At 45.0% G+C, this 25632-nt stretch overlaps 1 protein-coding gene across 3 annotated transcripts in view; it reads left to right on the top strand.

The window, feature by feature from the left end:
- The window catches only part of PAK5 (p21 (RAC1) activated kinase 5), a 169984-nt gene that overhangs the window by 51896 nt on the left and 92456 nt on the right, over window positions 1-25632 (top strand). For all 3 annotated transcript variants that reach the window (XM_021390086.1, XM_021390085.1, XM_021390087.1), the window contains one exon: window positions 8076-8278. The gene's annotated coding sequence lies outside the window, so the exon portion shown is untranslated. The remainder of the gene's footprint in view (window positions 1-8075; window positions 8279-25632) is intronic.

A 25632-nucleotide genomic window follows, 5' to 3' on the forward strand; every position in this document is an offset into this window, starting at 1 on the left:
AGGTTAAATTCCGTATTAGTTTTACAGTGCTTTCTGTGTGCTTTGGGCTCTTTCTGCTGAGGAAATGGAGTTACAAGTTTACTTCTCTTGATGTGGATTGTGCTCAGGAGACTTGCAGTTGTGAGAACTGAAAAAACAAGAGCAGTGAGAGCACTTGGAGTCACTTTGGTCAGCAGCTTTTTCCAGGCAATCCAGTGGCCTTCTGGAGCAGTCAGGAAATAACACTCAATTGAAGCTTCTTTTCTTCACCTGCTTGATTGAAGTTCTGAACGTAAAACGTTATACCTGCATGAAAGATAATGAGGAAATTCAGTTTTTCACGATAGAGAAAATTGTATTTAGTTCCATACTGAAGGGGGAAAAGTGGACTTTAAAGTTCAGATTTCTGTTGTTTGTGGTTGTTTACAGCCACAAGGTATTGTTTTGTTCCCAAATGAAGGAATAACGCTTAATTTTTGCTTTGTTTCTTTCTTGTTTGCTTTTCCTTCTTTCTCTTTTTTTTTTTTTTCCCAAAAGAAATATGAAAAAGATGGGAAAACAGACTGAAAAAAAAAAAAAAAAAAGAGAGACTAGGGGAGTAAGAAAGGATGAGAAGAATAAAATTTTCTTTCTTCCTGCTAGAAAAGTTAGAATACTGTTTTCATCCTATTTTGGTTAGTCTGGAGAGCCTGAACATTAGGTAATGAACCTACACTCGGATATTTATATCTCACAGTTCTCTGATGTGGTCTTTACCCCACCCTTCAGAGCCCCTAACAGGAAATAAAAGTAGTGAGTAACTAATGTGTTTTCTTTTTCATTTTTGTACCATTGGCTGTAGTTGATGACAGTAAATCAATTCCTTCTCTTTTTATCTGCCAGCTCAGTCTTTTCTAACACTTTAAAAAAAAAAAAAAAAAAAAAAAGGTCCAAGTTGCTTATTAAAGAAGGTATATGAATGTTCTTTGACACAGTTTGCTATGCTGGCCATGGATCTAAAGAAGAAAACTGTAAGCTCAGGTGGATATTAACATCCCAGGCATTCTTCTGCAACACAAGAAATTACTGACCTATTGATTTATGTATTTTGTTAGAAGCTTTAGTCCTCAACCCACCCCATCCCCTCTCCCCTTTTGCTTTCCTCTCTCTCTAAAGGCAAGCTTCATTTCTTTTTCTTGAAGCTTCTTGCTCAGTGTTAAATATTGTTCGGTCTTAGCCCATTAATTGAGCTGAGTGGGAGCAGAGAGGAGAAAATGAACAATGCAACTGACAAAGAGCAGTATGGTAGCAAGCTGTAATGTATGGACAGAGTGTGCTTGTGACACACGAGTAGGCAAAAAGTAATTTAAAGATATACAGCCCTTGATGTCTGAAAATCTGAGCACACAATTAAAGACTGCGTCATAGGGCATGTGTCACAAAGTCAAACTTACGTACCATAGACAGTGTTAATTAATTTGTTTACTCACAAGCATCGATCTTTTCAGTAAGAACACTCTTTCAAGTGAAATGCATACTATTTCCTATTATATTAATTTTTTTTAAGAATAATGTAGAAATTTTTGAAACCTTCTCAAAGATTATCAGTCGGCTTGGCATCTTTAAATCACAAAGTCCTGTGTTTCGTTGGCCAATAGATTGCCTGCAATAGAAAACTTTTTTCTCTCTCAGATTTTACCAGTGGATTTCATAGATGCTTCAGTGGTAGTAATGTTTCAGTGGTAGACCTTGTGGAGATCATTGTATGCATTGGTGGCTTTCCTGAAATGCTTGTCTGAATTGAAGCTCAAATACTTTCAAAGCTCACCCATTCCTGAAACAGGGCTGTTCACAGCAGCTGTCTCTGATTTCTGGCGTTCTCACAACCAGGCTGTAACTTCCTTATTCCCCCAGCCCTGAGCCCTCCCTGGATGTGAATGCGTAGCTGTGGTTTGTGCTAGCCTCCAAGGCCCTCCGTAAACAGAGATCTCCTCAGGGCGGTGTTCTAGGGGCCCCATTTCCCCTGCAACCCCTTTTAGCAGCCCTACAATGCTGGCTCTGGGCTTCTTTCATCCATAACTGAAGTGATGACCCATGCATCAAGAGACACAATGTGCCTCAGATGTTCTGGCATCCACCCCTAGCTTTCTCTGGAGCATCCCCTGCAGCCCACTAATGACTTGTACATCTGCACTTCTTCTTTCCCTGAGCTCCAGCTCTAGTTTCATGAGTCAGTGAGACAGAACTACAAGTGTGTCCTTACTGCTGGGAAAGCTCTTTTAAAACAGAAGGCATGTTGTCATTGTTACGATCCTGGCTGTCATGGACTCGTAAAATAATTTGGTTTGGAAGAGGGGTCCCTGGTGGATTCTGGTCTAATCTCCTGCTCAAAGTAGGTCCAGTTATTGGGAGATTTGCAATGAAATTGCTACAGCTGGCAGTGCTGTGCATCTCAGAAGCTCTCCATCTGTGAAGACATTCAAAACCCAGCTGGACTCAGTCCTGGACAACCTGGTCTAGCTGACCCTGACTGAGTGGAGGAGTTGGACTAGATAACAAATGAAGAGGTCCTTTCCGACCTCAGTTGTTCTGTGAGGTTCTGTCATCAACAGCCAAAATTTATGAGCTTAAAATTACAAAACTCATCTCGTGAAATGTTCACTTAACATGCTCACAAATTGTGCAATTGGCTCTAGATGAGATGAATATAAAAATAAATATATAGATGTATAGAATAATTCACCAGAGCAACTATCCACCATTTAGAAAAGCAAGCACCGCTTTCCCTCACTTAGTCTGTCCCATCTGCTTGAACTGCAAGCTCCTAATGCAAGATACCCTGTATTTCTCTGCTACCAAGCATGCTGGGGCTTTAACTACATCACTAGTACTGCTAAATGATATTTTACAAGATAAAAAAAACCCTTTTCCCATCACAACTCTTAAGTTAGTCATTATTATCCCACTTCTGCAGCCAAAGAAATGGGGTCAGAACAGAGAAATGACTTGATGAAGGCCACCAGGGTATGGAGAGACAACTGGGGTGGAAGTGCCCTGGGATAATGAGTGGGTGCTGCCATTTGCTGCATCCCTCCCACACTGGAAAAAGCCAGTAGCTTCACCTCTTTTTGTCCTATGAAACTGCTTGATGATGACAACCTGTTATGTCTTTGGTTAAACACATCTTTAAATATGTTTCCTAAAATTGCAGAGTATTCCAACTCCCAAATTCGTTTCCATCTCAACATTAATATTAATGTAGATTTTCTGACTTAAACACGTGGGCATTTCTAAAGTGTACGGATTTCACATTGTTTTAGGCTAGAGCAGAAACCATATTTGGGAAACCCTGAAAACCTTCTTTAGGGAGAAGCTCATTAAATGCACAGCAAAGAATACTATCAGCTAACTATAAATATGGACGTACTCTTGTTTTTGGCTTCCCATTTTTTCTCCCCAGCACGATGACAGATGTGCTTTCTAGCTTTCTGTAGCCAGGCTTTTTCTCGAAGGTCAGGGGCTGAGAATTTGAAAATGATACCTGACTGAAATTAAATTGCTTCTGCCTGTTGACATGTTCTCTAGTTATATGTGCTAGTATATTATCAGAAATATGTACTAGCTTCTGGTACAGAGGCTTGTTTGTGCAGGAAAACAAAGGAAGCTCCCTGCAATGAGCAAAGCAGGCACAATAAGCACTCTGTTTCAAATAGGCTGTGGCAGGTGATTCTTCCAAACAAAATTCCTCATTAATAACAACATCCAAGTCTGTGTGTGTGTATTAAGTGGCTCTTCACCTGTGGTGATCCTGCTGTACTTGATTTTATTTCTTGTCTCTACTCTATTCTGGGTAAGTTACTGAACAACACCAAAGGTGTCATTTTTGGAGACCTATCTGTCAGAGCCAGATCAGGGTTTGGTGACGATGGTGTTTGTGGATGCTTGGCTGTTGTTTTAGTTCTATTTCTTAGTATCCCAACGATGAAGGTTCCCTTAGCTCAGTGGGTTCCTGCTCCAGTATAGCAGGTCAGTGCCATCCTGGTGGCCTTCAGCAGGCCTTTCTCCAGCCTGTCAGCATCCTTCCCCTCCAGAAGGCACCAGAGCACTGTGTATTTTCCATCTATTCTAGCTTGGACTCAATCATCTCACTTAGAAAATCCTATTTGCTCCTCTATGGGTGAACTGTTTTCCTGAGTGCGGTTTTCTGGCCCAGCTCCCAGGCAGGGTTTGGCTTCCAAAGGGGCTCAGCCAAGCTGCCTCCCTGAATAAGAACTTCTGAATTTCATGTGAAGGTGTGCCTTTTTCAGGAGACAGGAGGACAATACTAAAATATGTCCCTGTGTCTGTCTTCTTTCCAGGTTACCAGAGTTAAACCTACACTGTTTTTAGAAGTGAGAACTTTTAGGCATCAGTATCCTATCTGCCTTGCACTCCTGCAGTGATGTGCCCTGGCCGAGCCAGGCTGTGGAATAATAAAGGCAACATATTGTACTGAGAACTGCTTACGTATCATGGTGCTGAGCAAGGTGAATGGGAGGGAATGAAAAATGCTGTGACCTAGCAAGGAGGCCAGGAGTAGGAAACTGGGACTTCAGTCATCCAGTGTGATGAGAGGCTTTTAACCTTCAACAATGTGTGAGACAGTGGGAGCAGCAGCTTGAAGCACCAGTGACCTCCATTTGCCTGGTCTGAGTAAGGCTGGTAGAGCTCAGTGTCCGGCATGTCTCGCAGCTTTCATAAGGCTGCAGGGCACTCTTTCAAACCCAGTCACCTAATCTCCTACATAACCATCAGATAAAGACCATCTCCAGCAGAAGGGTGTTCAGAGTAGGTACTATTCATTGCTGGAAAACCCACCCTTCTCTAAAGGCTGTCAGGAAAGACCAGGTTCCTTTCTAGATATCCAGCACAAGCTGCAAGATTACCTCCTTCACTGGTGCCCAAATGGGAGGGGATCTCTTGGAACATCACAAGATAGAAGACGGGATTGTGGCATCTATCTCTCTTTGTTTCTGGATCTCTTTAGCATTACATATTTAATCTAGGTCAGTTATAATACAGCTTGAAGCTGAAAGATGAAAGAGCTGCAATTAACACAATCAAGCCTATATTTTCTTATGAACAGCAAATGTTAATGTAGTCAAGCAGACAAAGATCTCTCCCAACTTATGTACGTGCTGAAAATTTAGCAAGCACATCAATAAACTCTGTTCTTGGGGATGCTCTTGAATTTTTTGTATTTTAGTCTTGTCATCAGCAAATTTCATGATAATTATGTTGTGTGGAATGATTACTACAGAATGAAAGAGCAAGCTCCAGGGTAGTTCATCTCTATGGCAGTTCATTTTTCAGTGATATGAGCGATGGTTCTAATCAACAGGTCCATGCAGCAGAATAAATTCTACCATCTCATCATCGCTTTGGGGGTATGGGTTATTTTCACCAATAACTGTTTTTTATAACTAGGAATAGCTCCTACTACATCCCATTAAAGAAAAGGACATGTATACATTACATGAGTTTATTATGCTTTGTGGCTGACATTTGCAAAGCTACCCAAAGGATCTGGATGCCCAAATCCCATCAATTTTGATCAGTACAGAATACCCAGTCCCTTTGTTGCCTTAGTTGAAAAATCTGTATACACAGTGCTTAATTCAAAGTATGTAATTCAAAGAAATCAGTGGATATTAGGCCTGGCCTGTATCAGGCACTTCAGACAAAGAAGCAGTCACTGCACACCTCCCGTGAAGGAGTTAGGGGTAACCCAGCTGCCTTGGGTAATGTGTTAGAGCAGACTGATTCAGGTTGCCTGGGAGCAAGCAAATTGTAGTGCGGGTTCTCCCAAAGAACCTGCAGTCTGCCACAAAATGCTTTAATGACAGCTACCTCGGGAGGAAGATGGGACCTGTGGTAGCACAAGCTGCAGCAGCTGTGTCAGAGCAAGGATGGGCATCAGGGCAGTGAGAATGCCAGAGCCATTGACGTGGCGGCCAGGCAGCCCTGAGTAATGAGCAGAGCATCAGTGAAACCGGATAATTAAAGTCACTCACAGAACAACTGTTAAATAAGTGGATGCTTGTTAAGGTTGGTCTCAGGAACGTGTACAAAGTGTAAGCAGAGCAAAGGAAACAACAAGGCTCTCTCTTGACTCTTTTAGCATTTTTATCTTCTGTACGGATTGCTTAGGGAACCATTACTTGAAAATATTTTTTGCCTGACAATCAGGCAAAATCAGTGTACCAGCCCTTAGCACAGGGTGTAACTAGTGGATGTGTTCCTTCATGTAAAAATTTCTTGATTCATGAGTACAGCTCTCTGGCAGCCTCAGCTGTGCAGAATGGCCCACCTGCAAATGTCTGTTTCATCAGTGGTTTGTACACAGGTGGTCTTCAAGAGGGGGTCATTCTGGTTGCGGGTGAAATTAAACCAAAATTATTTGTCTGAGTTTGCCATTCATGTAATGAAAAAGCTGATTCTCATTTGTTAATCTTTCAAATGCGTCCATCTGAAAATAAACAGAGTGACTCGACTAAGTGTTAGGATGCACCACATACACATAAGAAATTAGAGCTGAGTATGTATTCACTTGTGTTAACTTTTCATTGTCCGATGCTTGAACTAGAAGATTTACTTTGTTTAAGTGATTTGTTTGTGTTTTGTTTTCCTGGCAACTTGTGTCAAGTACTCTTGGGTAGAAATAAGAATGCAATTAAACGTATAGAGAAGTGGCATTTAGTTGAATGAAATAATATTAAGTGTACTGGATGCGTAAGGAAAGAAGGGGGAAAAAAGCTTACCAGACCACATTTGCATTCAGTGCTGGTTTATCAAGCAAAAAGGAAGTACTACTTGAAGTCAGCAAATTGAACCATTTAATGGTCTCCACGTTTGGATTTTATAACCAGCATTCCACAGTCTTGTCTCTTGTTTTGTTTACTGGAAATAAGCATACTGTTTTTCCAACTCCCAATTAGCTTATTCTTTCAAGGCTAAAACAGCAGTGTAAGAAGATGCTGTATCTCCTGCAAGTTCTTTGTACCTCAGCGAACTCAAGTGCTAGTGGCTTATCAGAGGCCCCTTTATTTTCTTCCTCCTTGAAGTGAGATTCTTAGAGGCTGGCTTTATAAAATCAGCAGTCAGATGCATTCAGTGAAGGTTAACCATTCACAGTTTGCTGTATTTAATAGCCTTGGAGTGGAGACCAAGGAAATTCATGTTAACTTTCTGTGGTGCTCTAAGTGTTCTTGAGAAGTTTTTATCTTTGATCTTCCTGAAAGCTTCCCCTCTTGCTTACAGCATCTTAGTAGCTTTTCAAAGGAAGAACAAAAAATCTCTAGGATAGTAAATCTGAGGAGCCAAATGGAAAAAGAACTAGTCTAGAAATGAAAACTCTTCACCTGGGATACAAGAAAGATTTCATTTTAATGTGCAATGAATACCTCTCTTCATTTTGCTAAATTGCCACTGCATTAGCACTGAATCTCAGGAGAAACACAAAGCAGGTAAAATGAGAAATACTTTAAATGATTTTGAGGATATTAAATTAATAGAGACCAAAGCATGTTGCATCAGCCTAATTATTTTGTAGTAGTGTGGGTAAACCAATGGATGTGCATTTGGTTTTTGATTATAGAGGTCATCTATTGCATCTACCATGTAGGCCAAATCCCGCTCTTATTTGCAATTACTGAAATCCTACTTTAGGCAATAATAATGTGTGAAATGGGCAGCATTTCAGCTCTTGTTTGATGATACAAGTTGCAATAGAAAACAAGAGCAGAATACACGGCTATTCCGTTCTCATTATTTGCACGTAAGTGGCATTGCAAGGATCTCAGCCAAGAACAACAGGTAACAGCAACCAGTCCTCTAAGGAAGAGGGCATGTTAATTTGAGTGGTTTTCAAAAGAAAAAGGACTTTTGGGGGGCTATGTGGGGTCATGTGAGCTTCTGCCATCCAAAATCAATGCAGTGCCTTTGGGAAATGATATGTGACTGACGTGACTGATTCCATTTAATGCTTTGTATTGGCAGGGGTATTTGTGTAATACCAGCATTAATAGCATTTTCCAGGCAGAACATCACTCTATCATTTGCTCTTCAATTGCTTTCAGGTCCTTGTCTGGCTTCCTTGTGAAAATGACCCAAATTTCAAGATAGACGTTCCCAAGAGCAAGAATTACTGTCTGCGCATTGTCTGTACTGTGCCTGCTACAAGGGCCTCCCTCTGTGTGAGCTCCTGAAATACACCTCTGTGCCACAGTAAACCAGCAGAGCTGTAACCTCGTCACCCTGTGGACTTTTGAAAGTCCTCCAGGTATGAATTGCTAATAAGTAATACTACCAGCATCCCTAAAATATGCACTTTGGGGTTCACTTGAATGTTGCTTGAGGGCAGCAGTTTGCATTCAGGGGGAGCCCCAGTGCTCAGTGCGTTCATTAATGCATTTCACACTCTCACCTCATGAATGTTGAGATCCGAGTCGCTCTGTTGAATGCCTTGGCACGTGGCTGAGGAGAGAAGCTCTTGCTGTAGACAGCAAAATTCATGTTTCCTTGCTTATTTTCATCTCAGCAAGGGAGAAAAGAGTCCCAGCAAATAGCCTCTAGTCTTAATAGTCAGAAATATTTGAGGTGTCCAAAATTATACCTTAGTAAAATTGTACATTTGCAGCTTGCAGCTCCTTGAGGCTTCAAACCTTCTGTAGAGGGCAAAGATGCATGGCTCTGTGTGCCTGAAGCAGGAGTATGCAAAATATGAGGCTCTGGCAGAGCAGATGTATAATCAGTAATATCACAACTGTCATCATTTATGCAATTATAATAATATGTCAAATTGGTATTGTGTTAACAGTTGTATGTGTTTGTTTAATGTATTTATTTTTAAACGAAAAGGTTTGTGGAAGGAGACTTTAGCGGCAAAATGCCAAACTGCAAGTACAGAGTACCTGCACCCCCAGAGAGCCAGAGACTTTCTGCGTGAGCTAAATAGCTAAATCTACCCAGACTTGATTCTTCAGTGTTGACTGGAAGAGAAAGTGTGTTGATTTTCTGGAGCCACTGAGATCTAGCACTAGACTCTGTGCAGTGTCACCGTGCCTGGGCAGCACAGGCTAGATTAAACTCTAGTTCGGTAACTCTCAAAGTCCCCAGATACTACCTGTGATTATCTGAAGGCGTAACTGCCATTATCTCCCCCTTGGCACAACTGGATGGCAAAGCTAGCAGAACTTCAGCCACCCCCGTGTTCTCCTTGAGTCAGTGGCGCAGTGGAGCTGTCCTCCCCCAGTGCTGCTCCCCAGGGTTTCAGCCTTCCCCAGCCACCTCCTGCCACAGGCTGCCTGCGTGCCTGCCTTCAGCAGGGCTGCATCCCCCAGGACGAGTCCCTGGCGAAGCGAAGCGCCTCTCTGGCAGCGGTACCCTTATATGAGGGGGATTTCTCGTTGCCATGACGATGAGCCTGTAGGGATGAACATTTCTTTCTGCAAACGGCAGTTCAAAGCTTAAAGGGATGCTGCTGCCTCTGAGTGCCTATTAGTGCCATGTGCAAACATAGCTGGGCAAACCCTTATGAAAATAAGGAGGAAAAAGGAAAAAAGCCAGCTGGTTCTGAACTCCCTTCCCCACTCGGGCTTCAAGCAATAGAGAGAGTGATTGCTTTCTGCGTCTTTGTTCCCGGCTCTGGCACAAATCAAATCAAACCTCCCTTCCCCCAGCAAAGCACACTCGCTAAGCTGGAGCATGACAGAGTGAAAACGGATTAAAAAGAAAAATCATCCCTGCTGCTGCAGATGAAGAGGCATAAATCAGTGAGATGAGGGGTGTTCTGCCTCTGGGCTGGTGATTCCCTCTGCTAATGGGGGCTTAAATCAACGTGGCTGGCAGTGCTGGGGTATCCACTGAGCTCTCCTCTGCCTTCTGTACCTCCAGCGGCAATGGGCTGAGAAGGGCTGCAGCTCGACCTGCTATGGGTCTGAGCCCAGCGGCACGGGAAGAGCCCGAGCGGCCTCTCGCCACGCTGGAGGGAGCTCCTGAGGCAGGCAGTGCTGCGGCGTGCTCCAGCCTCCGCAAGCAGCACCCCAAAGTCATAAAAGCAGGTTATATTTCAAGACGCTTTTCATAGCTGATGTTAGAACACGGGTTGTTTATTTTCAGGTTTTAGATCCTGAAGAGTCAGGTTTTCTCCTGCTGCGTAAACAGGCCTTCAATACATTTTAAACACTCTTATATAGGTCGTGAATATATTTTAACTTCTAAAAGAGTGAATCTGACTTTCTTAGAGTTGTATGACCCTGGAAGCTGGGGGAGTGAATTTCCAGGTTTAGGGTGACACAGCTCTACACTGTCAATATTCTTGTCTCCTCTTGGCTGTCCCACAAACTAAAGGCACAGCAGGTAAGGGACTCTTTCAGCCAGCCCCATCGATAGAAAAAATAAAGTCTGAAACTGGAATTGGTGTATGAGAGCCTGTGGATGAGCTGGGGTGGAGGACTGGGGACTGGGACAAGCTTGGAGTGTGGCTGGGTGGGTGGGTGACAGTGCCCACAGACCCCCAGAAAAGCTATCCACAGAGAGAAAGGGATGTTTGCAAGTAGGAGTGAGAAAGCAGTAGGGCTTTGCCTTGCTGCAGTGTTTGGATGCCAATGAAATGCAGGTTGAAAGTGGTGAAAACTTGTAAGAGGTGAATATGTGATAAGGACAAGACTGTATCTTTATTGTGCTGGCACTTTTCCTCAGTTTTTGTTTCTGTTTGCTTCAGCCACTGGGTGCTGAGCAGTAAAGATAAGCCCATAGACTGCATGGTGTGTGGAAGGAATGTTTCCAGAGAACCCAGCAGAGCAGCAAGGCTTAGAAGGGCTTGTACTTGGGATAGAAGACCCAAGGTAACCCTGAACCAGCACCTGACAAGGGGGAAAGGAGGGTGCTGGCTATGAGGTGTGGTCTGCAATCAGACTCTGCCTTTGGAGTGATGCTGAAGAGCTCTCAAGCCATGGCCAGCTGGTCATGGTGTTCCTAAAAGGCTTTGAAATACGAAGAGGCAGGACCACATCCCCCAGAAAATGCTGTTTTTCCCCAGTGTTGCTGTGCCAGCCGGACTGGATTAAGGGAGGATTCCCCTATTTGGAAAGGGGGGACTCCTTAATCCTCAAAGCCTGGATTTAAAGATCCTAGAGAGAGTAATCACATCTGGATTACTATCTGCTGGGGAGCTGGGTGAGAGAGAACAGCGTGACACCACCAGCCCTGAGCTTGGTCCTCATCCTTGTTTGCAGCTCCTTTTACCAACCACATGTCTGAAGTATACTTAGCTGAAGAAAGAAAATCCCACAGAAAAGTGTGTTTCCATATTCAAGCCATAAGTGGTTTCCTGCAGGAGAGAAATGTGTAAAACATGGCTTGGGCAGGTGACAAAAGGTGAGAGTTTTCTTGCAGCTGTCTTTTTTGTTGCTCTCACTATGTTTCTTCTGTAGCAAACTAAGCAGGCCTTTAGCCAAAGGGGGAGATGCTGATGACAAGCATGCCAGTGTAGGGCCAGCCCTGTGCTGCCCGGAGGTGAGCTGGCCTGCAGCCATGTGAGGACACCTGTAATTATTGCATAAATTACAGTTCCCTGGGGCTGGACTGTAACTTTCTGTGGTTTGTGCTGAGTATGCCGAACCCAGCCTCTTCAGCAAGGTTTGACTTCTTTCTTGTTTGTTTATTTGAAGCCAAATCCCTACAAACATGGGGTTTCTCTACAGATATAGTACAAGTAAAGCCTTTATATCAGCTGAGGCATATTTCTGCTGGGAGATACTGCTGGAGAAATGCACCCTATTGGCTTTTCCAGCTGGCCTGAGTTATTGCCACAGCTGCAAGTGAGCTCAGGGTCTGTGTGTTTACCTGGCAGGAGGCAGCTGCTTCAGATCAAATGAGGATCAGCTTCCCGACAGGTTCACCATTTCAAAATTAAAACTGCATTATTTACTCAGGAATTTCTGGCATCAAATCTTGCATCCTTCTTTGTATCCTCCATCTCCCTCTGTAGCCAAGATGAAGGGTGGTGGCATGCTCGGCACACCTGTAAGCTCCCTGTAGCATCCCTGTGCCATGTGATAGTGGCCAGGCTTGGGAAACCAGGGTGGCAACAGCAGCAGTGACAGGCAAGCATCACCAGACTGACCTACCTCAGATTGGGAAACAGGAGCTTCAGGCTCTGCTGCATGTTGCCTTCCTGGTTGCTCTCTCTAAAAGTTCCCTTTGGACAATACTGTCCAAATACCCCTTGGCATGCTGCCCCGTGTGCTTGAGCTGCACCATCCCAGCCTTGCATGCGTGGCTTGTCACCTTGGTTTTCAAGCATGATCCGTTTACTACAATCAATTCAGTCCTCTGCATTTGCCTTTGCTTTCAGTTTTCAGATCCTCTGGATCTCCTTTTGCAGGTCTTTGTTATCTCCATGATCCTTTTCTGGCTGGGGATGAGTGTAAAGCCCTGTCCTTCTTCTGTATGAATCCATCCTCTGAAAGAGACATCACTGAAGTAAATATGAACAGTGCAGCAGAAAGGAAAGCAATGTAATAACAGATTTGCCAAGAGCCTGGCACCCTTTTGTTTAAATCACTGATTCTGTTGATCACTGCAGCAGAGTAAAGAGCTATCCTGATTTACTTACAGTTCCCAGTGTGAATTTTGCACAGGACAAACAGTTTCATTAAGATCCTCTTTAAAGCATTCACTGCATGATCTCAGAAGGAATTAGATAAATACCTCTAAAGACCTTAACCCTTCCCTTTGCTATTTATTGCTGAATTGAGGGACAGTGTTTTTCTCTTTCCCCTCCACAATTGGCCACGCTGACGCAAACTGTGATTTCAGTAGCATGCCATCGGTGCCCACACCCAGGGGACTCTGCTGTGCCAAAACAGTGTGGGCACATCTACCAGTGGAGCAGGGCAGAGGATGCTCCGTGTGCAGGAACCTGGCTCCTGTGCTCAGAGGCCACAGGACTGAGGTGCCACGCACTGTGCTCTTGTTGCTCCATGTTGGCAGTCATGCACAACCGTGGGACTGTCAGCCTTTTTTTCTTCCCTCCTGGGCTGTGTTGTACTGAATGGGATTTGGATAGTGGCTTATTTGCTAGGGACTGTGCCACTGCTCTGGGATGCCTGTTCCTGCACTTTGTCCTTTTAGTTTCGATGTTGCTGAGCACCTGTGTTAACCCTAGCCTTTCAAACTGTGAAAATCCTCTCCGTGGTTGGAAAGTGCCTGTGTGTAAGTCTCTGAGGACCAGAGCTGGTTTGTTCTGTATTCCAAATATGAGCAGGGATCTCCGTCTGGTTTCTAAATTAGGTCAGCTGACATTAGCAAGGCAAGAACAGCAAGGAACCTGGTGCTGTCTGCATCTGTGCTCAGTGGTGCCAGCAGAAGGGCTGCAGGGAGAGAACAAGGTATCTTGGCAAACCTCTGTACGTGTGTGCCATAGCCCAGAGAAATCCGTTTGCAGCAGGTATCTCATGTGTGTGGCTATCAGTGAAATTGCAGCATGAAGATGATGCCCAAGAATGACAGCTAATGGGGAAGAGTGAGAGAATAACATCTTTTTAATTGATGATGTGTGCTTTAAATTCCATCATCTCTGTTGGTGCCATTGAAATTAGAAAGTTCTTTACATTGGGAATTTTAGTGCTGCTTTAAGCTGATTTTTAGGTCAGCGCCCTGTTGGGGAGGGAGGGAGGCCTTGGCAAAGCCACTGCCTCGTCTGGAGCAACTGTAAAGGACCCAAGGTGTCAGAGGAAGGAAATGAACACTGGGATCTCCAGCAAAGTAATTTCATGCTGATACCAATTCCTCTTTCAGTTTAATATAATCATCTTCGGTGTCTGCTTCTACAACAATGGCTTTGTACTGCTAAACCATTGCAGCATATTAGCAGAGGCAGCTGGAATTTGAATTTGATTTTGTCTAGAGTGAGAAAACTTATATTTAGCACTTGGCAAATCTCTTGAATGCGGGAGCACATCAGTATATAAATGCAGGTTGCTTTGATCAGTGTAATTTTGGAAGCTTAAGGAAGAGAGAATATATTCAGAGTAATGATAATGTCAAAAGAGCTATAGAAAATATTCTACCTGGCGACTGCAATTATATTATTCTACAATATTAGCCTACCCAGTACTGCAAAAAATACATCATGGAGAAATGCTTTGGGTTGCAAAATACTCTTAGTGCAGTCTTTTGTACACTGCAGCGTAAGGGTGAAATCCAAACACACATTGTCTCAGATGAAGTGACTGGTGAGAGCACAGAATGGCAAGAGCTGGACTAAGCTAGGGACACGGCAGTGACTGGGCAGTATCAGGGCCAAGTGACACGTCTGTCAGTAGGCACCCTGGGGAAATGCAGCACAATCTGAAATGGCAGTGGGACAAGCTGCCTGCCTTAGCCCCTCTTCTCATTTGGGCACAACTCCCAATGGCTTCTTTGCTGTGCAGGATGCCAAATAGTCACTCTTGGCATTAAACCATGTGTAGGACTCAGGATTTGGCCATATGCTCTAACAAAAGGAAGTATTTTAGTTTGCAGTTTGGGGTGGGAGCTGGAGATGTTCCCAACAGTAGCTTCTTCTGACAGCTCGTGTCCCTTTGAAACCTGTCCAGCTTCGAAAGGAGCAGCCTCTGACCCTACTGACTTTGCACAGATGTATGAACCCAGCTGCACTGCTGCAAATTCCAGGTCCCCTGATCCCCCAAAACTACCAGGGTCTATCTAGTGTTCTTCTGGAGCTACAGCTAGAGGGAGGAATACTTGGTACCTGCTGGGTGAGGAGCCCAAGCTGCTGGCATCTGGGAGGCTCACCTGCAGGCTCATTGCTTCATAAGGACTAGGATTTTTAGAGAGGATTCTTTTTACTTAGCAAAAGCAATTAGTGCCAGAACATGGACGCACATAGTTTTGAGGAGGGACTCATGTTCTGCTGTCAGCAGGAGTTAAAAACTAAAGTGGTAGCATTCAAATTCGCATGGGTGGAACAGAAAAAGGAGCTTGGATGAAAATATAATCAGCAGTGTTGTGGGCATAACTAAGCTTGTGTTGCTTCTGGAAAAGCGGTTACACAATGAGGTTGACCCTTCTTTCCCATTGCTGTTTCTGGCTTCCAAGAGATATCCTGAGCATTGTGATTTATTGAAGTGCTGGTAGAAGACATTTTAAGTTTTATAGGCAGCCAACCCTGTGAGTCCAGATCTCCTGAAACAGAAAGAAAAATAAAGCCTCCTCATTTCATGCACGCAAGGAAGGTGCAGTAGTTTCTAAGTGCTCAGGTGTGATGGTGCTTTGGGAATTCAGATCTGCTCTGCTTCAGGTTGGTAGCAGCCTCCTTGTTACATAGAGTTTCACCAGGAGATTTGCACCACTGCAGTGTTATTCCATAACCTACCATTCCTGCCATAGCCCTGAGGAATGACTTTGTAGGCTTGAGGATACTGCCCTCTTCCACAGCTGCCACGTCAAGAGGTTGTTGCCCTTTATCAGGGGCTGCGGCTCCTTCCAGCCTGTGATGTTTTCTGCTCTCTAACCCACTGCTGAGGCTGGTTAACAGAAAAGGCTTTGCTAGATGCCTGCTCACTTGCCTTCCCTTGCCGCCAGCAGGTGAGCAAACAAGCATCAGCGATGCGGCAGAGATTGTTTTTGCACCATGGCTACAGAGCAAAACCATGTGAGATTTGATGCCTTGCAGCTTTTTGCTCTGCAGGCCCATAGATCAGTGTAGCAGAGATGGTTTGTCTCATGGCGAATAGCTGACTGCAGGCCAGTTGGCAGCCCTTGCGCAGGGAACACTGTTAATAACAGCGCTGGGGTTGATACACGGCATCACTAAAATGGATTGACAGATTGGCGGAGAGCAATTTTCATGCATCCCATATGTTGCTTGGCTTCCTCTGGGTGACTTAAAAAGAGGGGGAAAATATTTTGCTGGAAGAAAGTAAGATTATTTATATACTTGGGTATTTTTAAGCAACTCTCTCCCCCTCTTGCTCGACGTGATGTGGTGAAAAATAAAGAAAAAAATCAACCCATTAATCATCTTAGAAGAGTGCATGGGGTATTAAGTAGGTACAGTTTCTTCTGGCTCTGATAGCAGAACAGGAAAGTACCCCAGAAAGTTGAGAAGTTTTGCTAAGAATGGCAGATCTGACAGAGACTGTCAGAGATATAATGCTGCTAAATGGCATGGTAAGTCCAGGCCACTCTGCCTTACACCTGCAAAAGATCTGACATGTTATCTGTCAGATAGCTTTCCAGGAAGCATGAAATGTAGCCCTCGGGTCTAACAAGAACTTTTCCGAGAAATGCTAGTTTGCTTCTCTCTGTTTCATTTAGGGAAACATGTGCAGTACAGACCATCAGTCTTGATGAAGTGACATTGTTTAATACTGGAAAAAATGCACATTCAATATAGTTTGCGTTTCTGAAAACCTGTGTTATTTATTTGATAATATATTTTTCTTTGGCAAAAAAAAAAATCTGCAGTTATTTATTCATTCTTGCCCCTTGAAGAGCTTGCTACCATCTGTTTTTCTTGGCTTTCCATCACCCTTTTTTTTTTCTTTTTTTTTTCACTTGTTCTTCTCCCACTGTGCAACACTGAAGGACTATGCTATACATTATCTCATAGCCAAATTATGCAGGGTATTGTAAACATGTTGTAAACTTTGCCAGCTGCAAAGTCAAGGGCTCTGAGATCTTGCTAAGCAGTGGAAATGCTTTTAGAAGAAAAAAGGCAGCCTTTTGGAAGCAGATTTGCAGGGCAGTGTGACACAAAGGTGGATAGTACAAATGCTGGAAGAATAAAAGCAATAAATAAATGTATCTGTGGATTACCGTAGCTTTATCATAAAGACCAAGAGGTCCCCAAGACAGTGTCTGCGCAGCACCCACAGATATGACAGCACAGCTCCTGCATGCAGGTGCCAGGGCCTACAGGGCTCTGTGCTCCAGCAGTTGTAGCAGGGATTGGAGCCTGAAGCAGCCTTGGCACCACTGCAGTTGTGGTCAGAGCATGCTGCAGCACTGAAGCCCCTTGCACGGCCCAGGGTTACCCTGTGTGCTGGAACAGCAATGGTCTTTGTATATCTCTTGGTACTTGAACAGTCAGGTTACTGGCAGTACCAATGTGAGGCATTCCAGAAATCATGCCTCAGAAATACACCGTAGCCTTACAGCTACCATTATGATGTTCAATACCTCTTCTCTTTGCCTGTCTTTTGATGTCTGGTCTCAGTGCAGGTAAAGTCACATTCTAGGCTTTTACGCCTTCATATGATTTCCAGAGGGGCAGAGGTCCCTTTTGGGATTTGGGAGCACAGGAAGAGCACTGGGCAGCACAGAAATAGATTGCTGCCAGCCCCACAAACTTGGAGAGGGGCCATGGGGTTGTACCAGTGCATTCCCTGCAGTGAACAATCCCACATCTCCTGAAGTCAAGAGGAATGGGAAGCGATCTGCATTAGGACTTGTCATGGTTTTATGATTTTGGTATCGGTATTCCACATCATAACATCATGTAGTGCACCGAGAGTTAAAGAGTTAGTGCTCCAGTTCCGTGCATCGTCGATAGTTCTGGGTATACGTGTGTCAGAAGAGAAGCAGAACTACATACCCCAGAGGACTGTTCACTGTTCTGTTTGCGTTTTCCGTTCAGAGGGAAAGATAAAACTGTTTGCAAATCACGATACGCCCTTTTTCCCTTTCTGCTAGTCGCGGCAGTGTGTGTGCTCCCTAACCGTCTCGCCTTCAGCATTAGGGTAAGGCCTTCGGTTTTTGGACACTCTCATTTTATTTGATTTATTAGCCTCAATTCCAATTATATTGTGTTACATTGTGTTATCTTGCATTCCAGTATCTTATTTGGTAAATTAACCTTCCTCCTCAGATCGTTGCTGCTGTTTTGTTTTTAGGCCCATCTCCCTACCGTTTCCCCTTTTCCCCTTCCCCCTTTCCCGGGGCGTGGGTCTGTGGGTCCCCTTGCCCCATTAGTCAAGGAACCGGGCCGAACCAGGCCGTAAACCATTGACAGGTCTACAGGGAAGAGCCCACATCAGGCCGATGGTATCCACACTGCCCTAACTGAAATAGTTTTCTGCATTTGCTGTAACTTCACTATGAATGCTTTCATGCTTGGATTTTGACTGATAAGACGAATAAAGACATCTTAAACTCAGATGAGATTTGAGGAAGGACTATGAGAATAATTGTTTGGGACCAGATATATTGCCCTTAAGAACCATTTTTAGAGAGTCCAGGGGTTGGACAGAAGCAGTGTGGTGCTTGAGGCATCATGGTCCTGTTCACCCTGCACGTTTCGGCCGTCCTTCCCAGGCAACAGCTTGCAGACTTCAACAGGCTGAACAGCTGGGCAGGATGTTCATCTGCAATATTCAGGGAACTCAAACCTGACTTTTACATTATTCCATCCGTACTTCATCTTCCAACTCCAACAGCTAATGAAAGGGATTCCGAGTTCAGTCGTACCTGGATAATAAGGTTATGAATATCCTATGTCTTCTTGTTATATTCCTACTATTTTTACAATGTTAAGAGCTTAAGGGAGAAAAATTGCTCAGCTTAGTAAGATTCATTTTTCTTTTTGCGAAGGAAGGACGGTGGGCTTTCAGTCCTGGAAGTATTCTATGAAAGCTGTTTCTTCTCCAAAGAGTCTTTTATTGCTATCATGGGCTTATGTTCATAGGCTTGCACTCTCGTTAAGGGGCACTGATTTAAAATAAGGGACTTTAATCAACAGTTTTAATCATGACTTAAATCAGCTAGCAGGAAATGCAAAACTGATTATTTAAATTAATCTTCTTTTTCATTTGGGCTTTTAAATTATTTTCCAAAGGAACAACTGATAGTTATTCACTGGTGCCTAGTGCTCTTTTGTCACCTATGATCAGGATATGCTGTTAGCATACTTGTTTAAGAATCTGCATGTTAAATTTGAAATTACTTAACACTTTTCATTTGATGTTCCAAATTGATGACTGACACCTCTACTACATGACTAATTTTAATGCTGATCTATGTCAAGGTGCACAAGCAAAGTAAGAAACACATTAGTTAGTGTCTTCCAATTTAAAACACAGTATAATCTCAAACATGATGGATATACAGTGTTAAGGGGAAGAGTACAATTATCAAAACTCATTCTGCATGTGAAGTGGTCTGCTGACCACTGCAGACTCTCTCCAGTCACCAAATTCTTATCAAGGCTCGTACTGGGAAAAGTAAAACAGCCCTTTATCTCTTTGGTTCCAGTCCCCAAATGTTTTCTCCATTTTGACTTATCTGAAGGAAGTAACATCTTTATGTTCATGCAGAGGAGAAACACATTGTTTAAATGGTCACTTCAGTGGCTTGGCTTCATCTAACATTTGTAGGGGGTTATTTCTATTTCTTATATTATTACAGTGCAGGTTAGGCTATAATGTTCAGTGCTATCAATCATTTTTTCACAGAGTCATAGCATCACTAAGATAGGAAAAGACCACTAAGGTCATCTAGTCCAACCGTCAACCAATCATCACCATGCCCACTAAGCCACATCCCTAAAAGCCACATCTACATGTTTGTTGAACACCCCCAGGGATGGTGACTCCACCACTTTCCTGGGCAGCCTGTGCCAATTTCAATTAAAAATTGTTAAATTTTAAATGAATAATGCAGAGAAGTTTTTATACATGCATATATAAATGGGTATATATAAATCCCGTGCTCTGTTTTTTTCTGGGAGAAGGACGCTGCATTTTTACCCTCCTATTTTTTGCATCAGTTCTACCTCAGTGCACCTACAATGAGTTGAGGGTGATATTTCTGACTCATGCCACTGTGTAAGAGAAAGCCAAAAGGAAAATGCATCTCTGAACCTTTGGGGTATTTGTATGTGTATATGTGTATTTCCAGTGGAAGGCATTACATAGTTGGTCTCCTCCTTCAGGTAGCTCAGCTGACTTTGCTGCAGAGAGAAGCTTCCACACTGGGTATCTGGTGTCTCGTTGGCTCCACCCATCATGTCAGGATCCAGAGCTCTCTGGGGTTCCAGCGCTGATGGCCATTTGGCTCACGCTGCCTCCATTTGGGGTGTCTCTCAGCTGGCTGCTGCCACCAAGCCCCTCTGCCAGCCCCTCTCCAGACACTGCATGGGGTGCAGGTGAGTTACTGTACCTTCCTGCCTCGGCACTCTAAGAGCAGCAAGGAGCCTCTCTCCCACCACTGTAGTTGAGCAATTGTAAGCCCATTTTGCCAATATGCTGTGACAATTTCCCCCAAATCACACTTGAGACTAAATATAAAACAGCATAGGCGTGATTTATTTTTTCCCCTGCCAGAAGCCATATGCACAGTGCCAGGATTTGACACGCAGCACCGTGCATTACAGACATGTGTCACTCATGCTGACTCAGAAAGGGGAAATGTTCACTGCCGTGTCCTGCATTGTTCCTGCTCTGATACACCAGGGGAAGCTTCAGCTTTGCAGCAAAGCCCAAGTCTAGGATTCTTTATTTTATTGTAGTTGTTTAAGTTACGGTTGGGCCTGCTTTGTTTGCAGTTGTTGTTGTATCAGCTTTGTTCCAGGTATCCTTGGCCATGGGTCCTCCTGATGCAAGCTTGGTGCCGGTGCCACAGCAACACAGCGGGGCCTCTCCTGATGGAGCATTTGCAGGGATTGATATGTGCCCTTGGTAAAGGCAGTCTTAATCCTTCTTATGGAACATTATACATAAATGTGGGCTTAGAGCAGCCTTCGGGGGCAGCACAAATTGCTGGCAGTAATACACCTGAATTACATAGGATATACTTTTTTTTTCTTTTTTTCGTTTTTATGCTTCTCTGATTGCTTCCTTTCCATCACTTCCTTTTCCTTGCAGTGATTTTACTTCATATTTTCTTGAATAGGCCTTTGATGCTATCCATGAGTTTATGATCTTTAGTAGGTCTGTGACTGGAACAGAAAACAAATCCACTGGTTAAAAGAAGACTGAGTAATAGTGAAGATGTCAGTAGCTTTGTTGAACCTTAGAGGAAACCCTCAGCATCATTATAAAGCCAGTTCTCAAATCCTGCCTCCATGAAACATCATTGTCCCTTATGTATTATTGAGATGGAAATGAGAACAGTAAGATTCTATCAGAAGGTGGTAGGTAACAAACCACAAGGTCAAATAGTGTATTATAAATGTAAAAATCATTGGGAGCATAGTTTTGCCAACTTTTTACTTGGTTTGAAATGGTGAACACTCAAACACAACTATATGGGATATTGGATTTTTTTTTATTTAGATAAAAATAGGCTTTTTTTCTTTTAAATATGGAATGACCATTTTTTTCTGAGTGTAATTCTTGTAATAGCATTAAATAGAACAATCTGTTTGTAGCGAAAACTATGTTGAGCACTTCCATTGCAAATTCAGACATCCAGAATAATATTTCCCATTAATAGAACAAAAGGTCAGGATTGCTTGGTTTTCAGAGAAGATATTAGAATAAATGAAAGTAATTTACAAAAGAATAGTCTTCCTTTTTCTCTTTAAAATGTGAGGGAAAGTTCAGCAACACTGAAATGCAGAGAAGCCAAAATGGACAGATGATGCCTTACAAAGAATTTTGGATACATTACACAAAAACTGGAACTTCTGCTGTATAGGAGCTGTCACTGATCTTGATAGCTTCACATATGTGCAGTTACAGTACCTGCAGTCCGATCCTCCATCCCACTTTTCCATGCTTCCTATCATTTTTGGAGCATGGCATCTTGTCACCTCTGGCAATTCCAATCTAGAAACACTCCAAATCATGGATGAGAAGGCATTGGTATTACTTAGAATAATACAACAATTATCCTGTTGGTAATTAAGTCAATTTCCAAGCCCTTGTGCTGCATTTCGCTGACGGAACTCCTTTCTCCAGAGGAACTTTGAAGAGGTGCAGAGGGTGAAGTGAGGTGAGAGCTTGCCCTAGGGTCAGTTTTCCAATACTGCAGCTTGGTCTTTCCATAGCTCTGTGGGTTTTTAGAAAGACTTGGCAATTTTGGTGGCCTCCTTTGAAGAAAATGCTATGGTCCCTTACAGAGTCCTGCAGGGTGCTGTTGTAAATGCTATCCTTCAGCGCTGACAGAAATCCTTGCTGCCTTGTGCATATCTGTCACTGCTCATCACGCTTCATGCTATTGGGTTTTCTGAAGCCTGTCTGAACTCCCTTTCTAGAAAAGCCCATCTGGTCTGCTTTGGGATGGCTTTCAGGCCACATAAGAACTCCTAGAACAGTCTCACAAGCTTCTTATGCCATGGAAATCAATCAGCCCTGGCTTACCTAGGCCACACATCAGTGACTCACATTCTCATCAGATGCCCCCAAGACCTGTTCCCCAGGAGGCCCCATCTCTGTCAAACAGTGCACCTCAGCCTTTTGATAGGTTGCCCTTTTAGCAGTGCCTTCCCTTTTGGAGATTGGAAGGTTGATGCTGCGGAGCAAGAAAGCCTATTTTACGCCCAAATCACCTTGGCTTAAGATCTTGCTAAGAAACTCACAAGTTTATGCTTCTGATGTAAGCCAAATGGCTGTGGATCTCTACCAGGGCTTTCCAGCCAGCACAGTGCTGGAAACAACAGGGAGAGTTGTCCTTGTGAGCCTGGGCTCCTTGGCATATGCAGAGGCATGAGGCCTCCACAGGGACCTCTTTTGGTGAAGTCAACTTTGGAAGGGAAGAACTGAAGATCTTCTAGTAATTGTTTTTTGAGCTTTGGGGCTACCAGAGACATTTCCCCAGTCTTCCATATCTTCATCTCCCCCATCTTTTTTTTTTCAGCTGGTGGAGGGTTGAGTTCTGCACTTTCATTTCTTCAGGAAAGGCAGGACAGAGCTATTACCAGAGGAGAGTCAATCTGCGTATTAGGAAAAGGTTCTTCATCAGAGGGTCGTGGGCATGGAACAGGGTGACGGCCCCAAGCTGCTTGAGTTCAAGGAGCATTTGGACACTGCTCTCAGACATAGGGTTTGAATTTTGGGTGGTGCTGTGTGAAGCCAGGAGTTGGACTCAGTGATTGCACAATCACCATATTGCAGGGGTTGGAAGGGATCCCCTGGAGATCACCTATTCCAACCCCCCTGCTAAAGAAGGTTCCCTACAGCAGGTCACACAGGTAGTGTCCAGACAAGTCTTAAATATCTCTGGAGAAGGAGACTCCACAACCTCTCTGGGCAGCTTTTTCTAATACTCCATCACTCTCAGAGTAAAGAAGATCTTTCTTTTGTTAGTCTGGAACTTCCTGTGTTTCAGTTTCTGCCTCATGTCCTCCCCAGGGCAGAGTAGAAAGGAAGGATCACCTCCCTTGACCTGCTGGCCATGCTCTTTTTAATGAACCCCAGGATACCATTGACCTTCTTGGCCACAACAGCACACTGCAGGCTCATGGCAAACCTGTTGATGACCAGGACACCCAGGTCCTTCTCTGCAGAGCTCCTCTCCAGCAGGTCTGCCCCTATCCTGTACTGCATGTGGTTATTCCTCCCCAGGTGCAAGACTCTACACTTGCTCCTGTTGAACCTCATCAGGTTCTTCTCTGCCCAACTCTCTATTCTGTTCAGGTCTCGCTGAATGGCAGCACAGCCTTCTGGTGTGTCAACTGCTCCTCACAGCATTGTATCATCAGTAAACTTGCTGAGGGTGGACTTCAATCACTTCATCCAGGTCACTGATGGAATATGTTGAACAAGACCAGATCCAGAACCGACCCCTGGGGAACACTGCTAGTTACAGGCCTCCAAACAGGCTCTGTGCCACTGATCACAACCCTCTTAGCTCTGCCAGTCAGCCAGTTCTCAGTCCACCTCACTGTCCACCCATCTATCCCATGTTCTCTAAGTTTCATAGCAAGGATATTGTGGGAGACAGTATCAAACGCCTTACTGAAGTCAAGGTACACAACATCCACTACTCTCCCCCCATCTACCCAGCTAGTGATTACATCACAGAAAGCTACCATGTTGGTCAAGGATGATTTCCCCTCGGTGAACCCATGTTGACTACACTTGATAACCTTCTTCTCTACCAACCCTTGTGGGTCCCTTCCAACTCGGGATATTCTGTGATTCTATCCTCCTGGAAAAACTAGGAATACCTGGTTATCAGATGTGATTTTAAAGCTGGCATCGGTAGACCTTAATAAAGTTGGTGAAAATCAAACCTGGAAATGCTGCACAGTATTTGATGAATTCTACCTTCTAAGAAAAACTGGCACAGATATGACCATATTCTAACAATAGCACTAGAAAGTAACTTTCTGTTTAAAATTAATAATGTTCGAATAAATACTTCTCTTCTTTTGAAAGGGGCCCTCCACCCTTTGAAGAAATGAACTGTGTGCTAGAGAGTCCAACAGAACTCCTGTAGGTTCCCCAGCAGCCGTGTTTCGCAGTTTTCCTTCGCACACTGATTGCAAGCGGGAAGAGGGCAGAAGTGGAAGGAGAGGGGGCTGTAAGGGCAGGGGAACGGCTCCCGCGGTGCTGCTGCTCCGCACATCCACTTCTGCTCTTTGAATTTCGAGACAAGAGGAAATTGTGCAGAAGAATTCCTGGGATGTGAGCAGTACAGGAAAAAGCTTATTTTGCGCCGATGAAAGGGACCCTCGGGGCAGGGCCTCGTGCCGCCGGCAGAGGCCCGGTGGCGCAGCCCGACCCGGTTCCTCTGCGCTTCCCCGAGCCGTGCCGCCCCTGAGCTGGGCCGGGCCACGCCGAGCCAAGCCGGGCCGGGCCGGGTCGGGGCCTGTCTCGGCTCCCAGCCCGCGGGGCGCCGCAGCCTCCTGCCTGGCCGGCGACTCCGTCCTGGGCAGCGGGTAAGGAGGAGGCCGCCGCGTTCCCCTTCCCGGGGCCGCTGGAGCGATGCCCGGGGTGGAGGGGACAGTGGGGGGCGCGGGCGGTCGGGGCCGGGCGGCAGCGCCTGCGTCGAAAGTGGCGTTTCCCGGTTGTTAACGGCAGCCGGGGGCTCGAGAGGGAGCTAAACGGGAAAAAACATTTGGCTCTCCTTTTCTGGCTGTACGCGCTCGGTGGCGGCGAAGCGGTGCGAAGGGGCGGGGCTGGGGGTGCCGGGAGAGGTGGGAGCCGCTGGGCGGCCCCGGGACCGGCCCAGGGCCGCGCCTGGGTCAGGCAGCGCGCCGGGCCCTGATGTGTTCTTAGTTTGTGCTGTTGTTTTATTTCCACGGAGGATGAATTCCAGGAGCATTACTCGTGGTTTCTAGCAGTGCCGCCGGTTGTGTTAAGCCGTGCGGGGATGCGCGCGGTGCGTGAAATGCCGTCCGTGCCGTGCACCTTGCGAGCTCTGGGGATGTGCTGCAATCACGGTGGGGACGGCAAAGAACAGAGCCTTCACTTCTTATATTTTTATTTCTTCCCGGAGCCTGCCCCTCGCTCGGGGAGATCACCAACACAGCAGGAGATGCGAGTGCCGCGTTTTGGATGGAGGACGCAGCGCCCGAGGTGCGGCGGGGCGGGAGCAGCGCTGCCCGGGACAGCGGCCATAGGGACGGCTCGCTCGCACGGCCGCGCCTTTCGCTTTGTGTAACCGCGCTCCCCGCGCGCTGCGACGAGCAGCCGGCCCCTCGGCACGGCCGTTCGGGAGCCGCCTTTCAGCCGGCAGCCG

Source organism: Numida meleagris, chromosome 3 (genome assembly GCF_002078875.1).
Source record: "Numida meleagris isolate 19003 breed g44 Domestic line chromosome 3, NumMel1.0, whole genome shotgun sequence".
Lineage (NCBI taxonomy): Eukaryota > Metazoa > Chordata > Aves > Galliformes > Numididae > Numida > Numida meleagris.